The following is a 10,211-nucleotide window of genomic DNA, read 5'->3' as shown; positions in this document are numbered from 1 at the left end:
AACAGTGAGTGAAACAGTGTTTGCTGTTGCGCAGATACTGTAGTGTGAAGTGATGTATTCTCCTTCCCTCTTCAAACGCGTTCGTAGACGTCTAGACCTGGAAATGATCTCACAAGTCCGTCTTTGAACGTCCATTTTCTTGAGTGGACGTCTTGACGATGACGGACGTCTTCAACAGTGTCTAAGGATGTCTCATATATTTTTTTCAATGTGCATTGCATTGAATGAACATCTTCAAAATTGTTGGAATTAAACGATGTATACGGTGTGCATTTGCTTATTTTTGAGTTGAAGACATTTGCCTCTCAAATTGTAAAAAAACAACTTTTAAGAGCGATAAAAGTTCCAAAATGTCCTTAACTTTGGTATTCCTTCTTCAATATAAACGCCCTCTATAACCAACTATGCAGCTACTTCGATCGAATCATGACCGTTGAATTCTGCCCCACTAGCACTGGAGGTTATCATTTTCAGTACATCTTTATAAATCTTAGAGTCGACCTTTCCTTTCGGCGCTGGCCAGACGTGATAGATCTATAGCCCAGCGCAGAATAGATGGATCACGGAGTAGGAAAAAGTGCAGTGACGTACAGAAGGTCTTGAACCTGATGTGCACACGTGTTTGAAGATGACGTCACGCTGAATTTTACACCTGAAATAAATATGCCCATTGGGCAAATACATTATGTAGTCACTGATACCACAAAATGGTATGTATCCATTTTTAGAAGGTATAAATCACTGAACAATAAAAGCTGACGTGACGTAAATGTGCACGTAAAGTAGTTCTTGGACCTGATTCTGACTATGGGATGACGGTTTTACAACGTCACTCAATCCTAGGGGTGTCTGCAGCTTTCTTATTAGGCTTACGATCGTGACCTGGGCTTTTTCACACACACACACACGTACACACACACACACACACACACACACACACACACACACACACACACACACACACACACACACACACACACACACACACCGGTACACACACACACATACACACACACACATACTTACACACACATACACACACACACACACACACACACACACACACACACACACACACACACACGTACATGTACATCATGTTTTACATTTCAAATAAAATAGGTCATATGGAGGGCAGCGTTGGATACAGTTTCTAAGAAATATCTTTATAGGCGAGATACCCGTTTGCATAAGCAAGACCTGAAGTAAGACCTTAAGTTGTTTGGTGTCACGTTCCCATAAATGTGAATCCGAATACTCGGGTCCATGGGTCAAGGCTTTGGATCTAACGTAGGGATAAAAGTATCATAAGCTTGTTTTTGCTGCCTAGGAACATCTAATCCACCTGGGCAAATGGAAGACCTTCCACAACGTTCTTCAGATATGGATATGTGTCCTAGCCTCTATAGCAGGCTCTAACTGGGCCTTTGGGGGGGGGGGCTTATAATACACTTTTTGCAGCCAGCCCGTAACCATCAGCCAGCCTGTAACCATTTTGCCGTAAAGTTTATTAGCGGTCCACGGGAGGCAGGAACTTCCACCTCTGCGTTAATCGCCCTAAGCGTTTTTTTTTATTTTGCTTTGAGCCGCCGAGTTCATGCAGGCTCTACCGGCAAAATGGTTACAGGCTGGCTGATGGTTACGGACTGACTCAGCTGATGGTTACGGGCTGGCTGATGGTTACGGGCTGACTGATGGTTACGGGCTGACTGATGGTTACGGGCTGGCTGATGGTTACGGACTGACTGATGGTTACGGCCTGACTGATGGTTACGGGCTGGCTGCAAAAAAGTGTATTATAAGCCCCCCAAAAAGGCCCAGTTAGAGCCTGCTATGGAGGCTAGATGGGTCCCATAAAGTATAAACTGTCCGCTGCATCTCTCAAATATACCATCTACCCCCGATATCTGTTTGGTGATTCCTTAGGTGGTGGAGTGTACAGGACATACTGCTTCATGATTACACGATCACAGTAATGGTAGTATCATTATCATTATGTATAATCGTGTCCTGTCATTAGTATTGGATCTGTGCGCGCGGATGAATTATTTCCTCAATAATTTTAGACTAATGCCCTAACTGATATCCGTTTTGCGGCCCTCACATGTTACATCTGCGATATAATGCGTTCTTGATAATCATTTCGCGATATCATATTATCTCAGTGCCCTTTATTTATCTTTACTGAAAACGAGCGGCCATGGGAAGTTCCTACAATTAGTCGGTAGAACTCTGATGCCGGCCTACCTTAGCAACATCTTAGATCCACATATATCGCATATCGAAGTAGAATTCTCAGCCTCATCTTTCCCGGGCTTACGAATAATTCGGTGGGATAGAAGTTGTCAGTCTAAAGGTAGCGCATATTAAAACCTGTCATACAGAAGACACAAGTTAAGACGTATACATATTTGTATCGTTCTCAAATGTTTTTCCCGATTCTCAGCTAAAAGGGTAAAAGCAACAGACGGAAAGACATCTAAGCCAGCGATTGAAGACATTAAGACGATCGGTGAAAGGTTTGACCTCTTCTAATCTCCAGATGGCTGTCCGGTAAGGTAGTGTTATTTGCCGGTGCTTAGATTCTTGGAAGCGATGGTTAGATATGACCTTTCCCTGAGATCAGGTGGATGGAAAGACGGATAATGTTGTACCCCAGTGTCAGTTTTATCTATTTGACAAGAGTTTATTAACCTGTTTTTATGTAACGCCGGATATGCCGGATACATGTTGTAATATAAGTCTTTGAACACAATTGATACAATTTAACATCAATACTGCTCAGTTCTCAAAACCAAAACATCAAATACACTAGAGGTGATGAAAACATACGATGTGTACTGAGAAAATAAAAAATTCAATATCTAGGTTCTCAGATTTTGCAACAAAACTACATTTGTATAGACCAGAAGGGTGAAATAAAAATAACGAAACAGGCATCCAGTGTGGCCTCCTTTGCAGGCCTTTTGGGGCCAGGTTCTTTTGCTGGAGAGATCGTATGTGCTTTTCCCAATATGTTGAAAATTGCCCCCCCCCCCAAGAAACGCCGGCGCCGCTCAGAAGACCTGCAAAGGAAGCTGCATCCATTGACAGACCCAAATGCTATCACAGATCTCTGTCATGTACAGATCTAGATCTGTCTTAGCTACCTGCAAACCTAATATCATAAGAACCCATCGTTCCTTTGTTCAGTTAGCCTTGGGAGATTTTGATAAATACGCTCCTGCAGTTCCAGAAAAAGCTGTTAGATGACCCAAACCTACATCAAGTCTTCCTTACATCGAAGTTATCTGCCACCGTGAAAAAAGAAAAGACTAGCATGTCCAGGGCAAAAGATTAAAAAAAAGTAGCTTCTACTGCAGTACCAATGTCACGCACGCAGGGGGTCCAAAATCGGCGTGGACCTTCTTTTCCTCAACACCAACCCACATCATGAACAAATATTACAATCATCCAGATAGAGGTCCTACAGTTATGCTAACCACCAATATCTGGAAATACAAACTGCAAATAAACGGACGGACAGGCCAAAACAATAGCTCAAACTTTTCATGAAGGTGATGCGAAATTGATTATGTAATGGTACGTTACAATCATTATAAAAATCTGGGCGTTACTTGTGTCAGATTTTGCAAGGTTGAATATGTAAGTACATTTTCCGCATCGAACATGTTGGTGCAAATTGGCTTGATTCCGCAAGGTGCGCTGCTAGACACGCTTCTTACTCAGGCTGTACCAATGTGGGGGCGGGAGCGCTATCAGTACATGTAACGTTAGGTTTGTATATTTTCAATTACAGCTAGTAAAAGCACAGATTCCCAATGACTACAGGCCTCAATAACAAAAAGTTCCATACTAAATTTTTTTTTAAAACAAGCAGAAGAATAACTAGAGATAAATATTAGCTTGTTCAGCAAATATGAACAGGTTTGCGTTTCAGTGTAACTAATGTGGGGGGAAATGAACATAACTAGAAAGGTAACAGTTGTAAAGTAGATAGTTAAAATACGTCATACGTCATATTTCACTTCATCTCTATCCCCTGCAAAATCTTAAAAACTTACTGTTCTGAAATGGAATATTTTTGTAAAACCCACCCACTTTTCCGGTGGTACCTTCAGTTGAAAAGAACATTTTCACTAAAACCTTTTGCATAATTACCCCACTTTTGAATTTCACGTAAGAAAGAAGTGGGGTAAGTTTCGGCCCCTTAGCAGCTTGCCACGGAACTGCAGGGGTGTTTTTGTTAAGAAATCTTTCAAACAGGATTGCAGAATACAGTAACGATATATTACCATGCACTATGGTGTGCAGGAAGCTTAGACAAAGATGTACATTATTTGAAGAAGCTGTCATCTGCGATGCATGGTGATTTGTGAAGTGAATCCGTCACTATTGCCCTTAAACCGTTATCATAAACATTAATATGTCCGCAGAGACCCAAGTCTGTCACCCTTGCCCCTTATCTGTCACGAAAGCCTTTAATACCTCAGCGTTGTCCTTATCCCGTCATCATAGCTCTTAATCTCTCACCATCATCCTTAAACCGTCACCATAGCCCTTAATCCGCGACCTTTGCCCTTAATCCGTCACCACAATCCTTAATCCGTCGCCCTTTTACTTAATCTGTGATCGTTCCTCTTAATCCGTCATCCTTGCCCTTAATCTGTAATCATTTCCCTTAATCCGCCATTCTTACCCTTAATCCGTCACCTTAGTCTTTAATCCGTCACCCTTTCCCTTAATCTGTACTCATTTCCCCTAATCCGCCATCATTACCCTTTATCCGTCGCCTTAGTCCTTAATCCGTTACCCTTTCCCTTAATCTGTACTCATTTCCCTTAATCCGCCATCCTTACACTCAATCTGTAATCATTTCCCTTAATCCGCCATCATTACCCTTAATCCGTCGCCTTAGTCCTTAATCCGTTACCCTTTCCCTTAATCTGTACTCATTTCCCTTAATCCGCCATCCTTACACTCAATCTGTAATCATTTCCCTTAATCCGCCATCATTACCCTTAATCCGTCACCTTAGTCCTTAATCCGTTACCCTTTCCCTTAATCTGTACTCCTTTCCCTTAATCCGCCATCATTACCCTTAATCCGTCACCTTAGTCCTTAATCCGTTACCCTTTCCCTTAATCTGTACTCATTTCCCTTAATCCGCCATTCTTACCCTTAATCCGTCGCCTTAGTCTTTACTCCGTTACCCTTTGCCTTAATCTGTACTCATTTCCCTTAATCCGCCATCCTTACCCTTAATTCGTCACCTTAGTCCTTTACCCTTTCCCTTAATCTGTAATTATTTCCCTTAATCCGCCATTCTTACCCTTAATCCGTCGCCTTAGTCTTTCTTTACTCCGTTACCCTTTGCCTTAATCTGTACTCATTTCCCTTAATCCGCCATTCTTATCCTTAATTCGTCACCTTAGTCCTTAATCCGTTAATTTTTCTCATAATCTGTACTCATTTCCCTTAATCCGCCATCCTTACCCTTAATCTGTCACTTTATCCCTTAATCCGTCACCCTAGCCCTTAATCCGTTGCCCTTGACCTTCATCAGCCATCCTTCCCCTTAATCCGTCACCATCACCCTTAAACCGTCACCATAGCCCTTAATCCGCGACCTTTGCCCTTAATCCGTCACCACAATCCTTAATCCATCACTCTTTCACTTAATCTGTTATCATTCCTCTTTAATCCGTCATCCTTGCCCTTAATCTGTAATAATTTCCCTTAATCCGCCATCCTTACCCTTAATCCGTCGCCTTAGTCCTTAATCCGTTACCCTTTACCTTAATCTGTACTCATTTCCCTTAATCCGCCATCATTAACCTTAATCCGTCGCCTTAGTCCTTAATCCCTTACCCTTAGTCTTGATCTGTAATCATTTCCCTTAATCCGCCATCCTTACCCTTAATTCATTAACCTAGCCCTTAATCCGTTACCCTTTCCCATAATCTTTACTTATTTCCTTTAATCCGCCATTCTTACCCTTAATCTGTCACTTTATCCCTTAATCCGTTACCCTAGCCCTTAATCCGTTGCCCTTGACCTTCATCAGCCATCTTTGCTCTTAATCCGTCACCATCACCCTTAAACCATCATTATAGCCCTTAATCCGCGACCTTTGCCCTTAATCCGTCACCACAATCCTTAATCCGTCACCCTTTCGCTTAATCTGTAATCATTTCCCTTAATCCGTCATCTTTACCCTTAATCCGTCAACTTAGTCCTTAATCCGTTACCTTTCCCTTAAGCTGTAATCATTTCCCCTTATCCGCCATCCTTACCCTCAATCTGTAATCATTTCCCTTAATCCGCCATCCTTTCCCTTAATCCGTCACCCTGGCCCTTAATCCGTTGCCCTTGACCTTTATCATCCATGCTTGCTCTTAATCCGTCTCCATAACCCTTAATTTGTCACGAAAGCCTTGATCCCTCACAGTGGTTGCCCTCAATCAGTCACGTCGCCATAACCCTTAATCCGTCACCATAGCCGTTAATCTGTCACCCGATAACCTAATCCGTCACCTTTTCCCTTAATCTGTCATCCTTACCCTTAATCCGTCACCATAACCTTAATTAATCCATAACCCTAACCATAATCCGTTACTCTTGCCCTTAATCCATCGTCAATGTTACATCTTGTTATGACCAAATTTTAGGTCTTTTAGGCAATATAGTACATAGATATAGACCACAAATGGTATGACATGTTAGCAAAGTTGGGATGGTGCCATTGTGATGGAAACTTTGACTGGGTATCAATTTTAAGCCCTGTTTCCGAGTTAATGACTTCTCCAGGCACAGCAACATGGATGCACCCATGGGAGTATCAGTTACAGGGTACTGGTCTGGTGGGCGGACAGAAGGACACAGCTGCAGACACAGTCTAGTACCGTGGCCACAGTGTCTAGACGTATGAGAACAAAGGGCGTTTCTTGTGTTAGAAAACAACTCATTTCTAGCAGATAATATGGAGATTTCTAAACTCTAATCGAAAGTTGTGACAACATGGTGAGCAAGAAGGGATGTATCACCCCCATGTCAGCAGTGGAAACAACAACGGGGAAGCACGGCCAGAAGAGACTGGAAGAATATGGACTGTTTGAAAATAGCAACACCAGACGTTTGTTCATTAATCTCCAAGGCAGGAAAAGTTGTTGCACGTTCCGCAGACAGGACTCGACTATGGAAATTTAGATTCTGAGACTGGAAGGACAAATAACACCAGAGTCAATCTGTACAGAACTGAGGTAAGAGGCGTCTGTTTCTGTTTTTGTGCAGGTAGGTCTTTTCAGTTTTTATGTTAACGTTACGCTTTTGTGGTCATTTCAGATACCTTTCATGGCAAGGTAGAGATTTCGGCAAGTAGCCATTTTCGAAACCATCTCGACGTATGTTTGATATTCAGAATTGCTGTTAAAAGTGTTATTGAAACTTTTTAGGTTTGATGAAAAATGAGCAATAACTTAGCAGCCTAGAATTTAGAAATACGTCGCATTCATCCACGTTTCAAAATCATGTGCCATACAAACGTTGAAATTCCAGAACTAATTCTAGTATGTCGCATGTCCACGTATAAGAACTAATTCCAATACAACTTATTTGTACACATTTAAAAATCTACATCCCCGACAAATGTAGACTGTTACAGTAGAAAAACTACAAATGTAGAAAATAATAATACGTCGCACTCGTCCACGTATGAAAATCATACGCCTGACAGATGTAGAAATTCCAAAACTAATTCCAGTACATCTCACCCCTGACAAATGTAGCATTAACTGAAGACAAAGTACAAATGTACAAAAAACGTCCCATCGTCCACGTATGAAAACCATAAATCATATGCCCGAAAAACGTAGAAATGCAATTCTAGTACATCTTTTTGTCAAGTATGAAAATGTGCAAAGCCCCCCCCCCTGACAAATTAATTTAGAATTAGTTGTGTAGTTAGAAAAAATTATACGTCGCATGTATCATCCACGTATTAAAATTTTACGCCTGACAAACGTAAAAATTCCAAAACTAATTCCAGTACATCTCATTTGTCCACGTTTGAAAACCTCAACCCCCGACAATTGTAGAATTAGCTGAAGATAAATTAAAAATGTAGAAAAATGATACGTCGCATTTGTTCACGTGTAAAAAACATAAAAAACTAGAAAGGCAACATTTGCGGGAGCAAATGCAACTTGTTTCGCCCATTTCCCTCCCCACGCAAAAATCGACTGTGGCATAGAGGCTAACGTTTGTTGTATGTCTGCAATGTTGGTATTTGAATGAATAATTGAATTGAAGACCAGTCAGAAATGGATCTCTCCCAATTTGAAACCCTATGCATGGATGGGCTCTTCCAGGCATCCATATTCATATGCTATTATTTTTTTAGTACAACGCTACGCCACACATTTTGTTTAATGCGCTATCGATCAGCGCCGATATTCAAGACTTCCCCGCGGCCCGATATAGTGTAGACATGTAACAGGGGTTTACGTAAGGAGGTTGAAAATTCTTACTGATTTACGTCATTTTTAGCCAAAAACTTTAAACAACTACTCAAAGCAAGCTCAACGTAAATTTTCACGCACTTCACAACTCTCTATTGTTAATGTTAATGTTATTGTCAACGTCCCGACACGGGATGTTTCCTAAGGTGGGAAACGTTGGGTACTTTGTGTGCACTATTGTGCGCACTAGTGTCCAATCTTGGTGACAGAGGGGTAGAAAATTCGTGTACATAGCGAGGAAATGTCAGGTTTTACCATAGTGTCCAAGCTTGCGAACTTGTAGAAATCTTTGTTTCCATGCAGTGTTAAAATAAAAAAAACACCGTGTTTGTCGAAAAATACCACCAGAAAAGTTTTGAACCTTCCACTCAATTGCACTTACATAACTTTAGTAGGACGCAACAATAACTTACAACACAAGGATGTGAGCCAGGGAGTAGTGAAGTTGTGTCTGCACCTGTCAGAGTACTAGTAGTGCCCCTAATTAAATTGACTATTTCAACCAATCAGGTTGAACTTGATAAATCTGCGCTCTCTCATTGGCTGACCGAATTAGTCAACCCGGCCAGATGAATAAAGATGTGACCTATAGGTCAGTGACCCCATATGAGGAAAATAGCCGATCTTCTTCCCAAAACACCCTCTAAAATCGCATTTCGAAGTATTGTATGCCAAAAGTGCGAATGGGATTCTTTAAATATTTGTTCAATGTACCACCATAGCAAATTTCAGGTCATTTGGATGTATTTCCAGAGCACAGGAGGCCAAAATGTACGTTTTTGGTCAGAAAAACCTCAATAAAATCACGTTCGAGGTCAATATCGAAAAAAATTTAAAAAATGCTCCCAGGGTATTTACCTACTCTACATGTATACCAAATTTCAGCTCAGTTGGTCCAGGGACGACCGAGCTGAGTCGATTACAAGATTTAACAGGAGAAAGAAACCATACGAACACAATATATTGCGCCCAACAAATGTAGAAAAAAAAGGATACGGCGCATTCGTCCAATTCTTAAAGTATCAGTTATACCCCCATTCCACTTGGACGGCGCTTTCGCCGCGCTCTCACGGCGACATAAGGACCCCATTCCAAGTCACAACACGGTTACGGGGGGCAAATGACCCATATCTTTAGTTCGAAATATTTCGAAATATGAAATAAACCTATCTGGCTATCTATATTTCAAATCTATTAAAAAAAATTATCTCTTTTGACAGTCACTTTCGAAATGTTTGCAAATGATCAGAACAACTTCTGAAACATAGTATTCTCGTATTTTCTTTTGTTAGAAACATTTATGAATACTTATAAAGATTTGTAATTAATAAAACAATAATTCGAAGATATAATAAATACCATTAAAAAAACGTAAAATTGACCAGATCGCCGTGAGAGTGCCGAACTCCTGGAAAACGTGCTCAAGTGGAATCTCTACGGCGACCCAAAATCTCAAATGCAGCAACCTTTTTTGAGCGACCAAAGATTTCACAGATAACTCAATTCGATCAACGGAATGGGGGCCTAAATTAGTAAAAGTCCGTCAAAACTACCTGCGCAACTCCAATTTCACCTGTGCTAGCATGCAGATGTTGAGCCCTACACGTACACTCTTCACTCACCTTAGTTACAGGATAAGAGGTCAAATTCCTAGGGACCCAAAATTGTGAAAATTGCTTATCAGTTTCACGC

The sequence above is a fragment of the Branchiostoma lanceolatum genome, chromosome 1 (genome assembly GCF_035083965.1).
Source record: "Branchiostoma lanceolatum isolate klBraLanc5 chromosome 1, klBraLanc5.hap2, whole genome shotgun sequence".
Classification (NCBI taxonomy): Eukaryota; Metazoa; Chordata; class Leptocardii; order Amphioxiformes; family Branchiostomatidae; genus Branchiostoma; species Branchiostoma lanceolatum.
Note: the sequence above shows the minus strand (reverse complement) of the source record.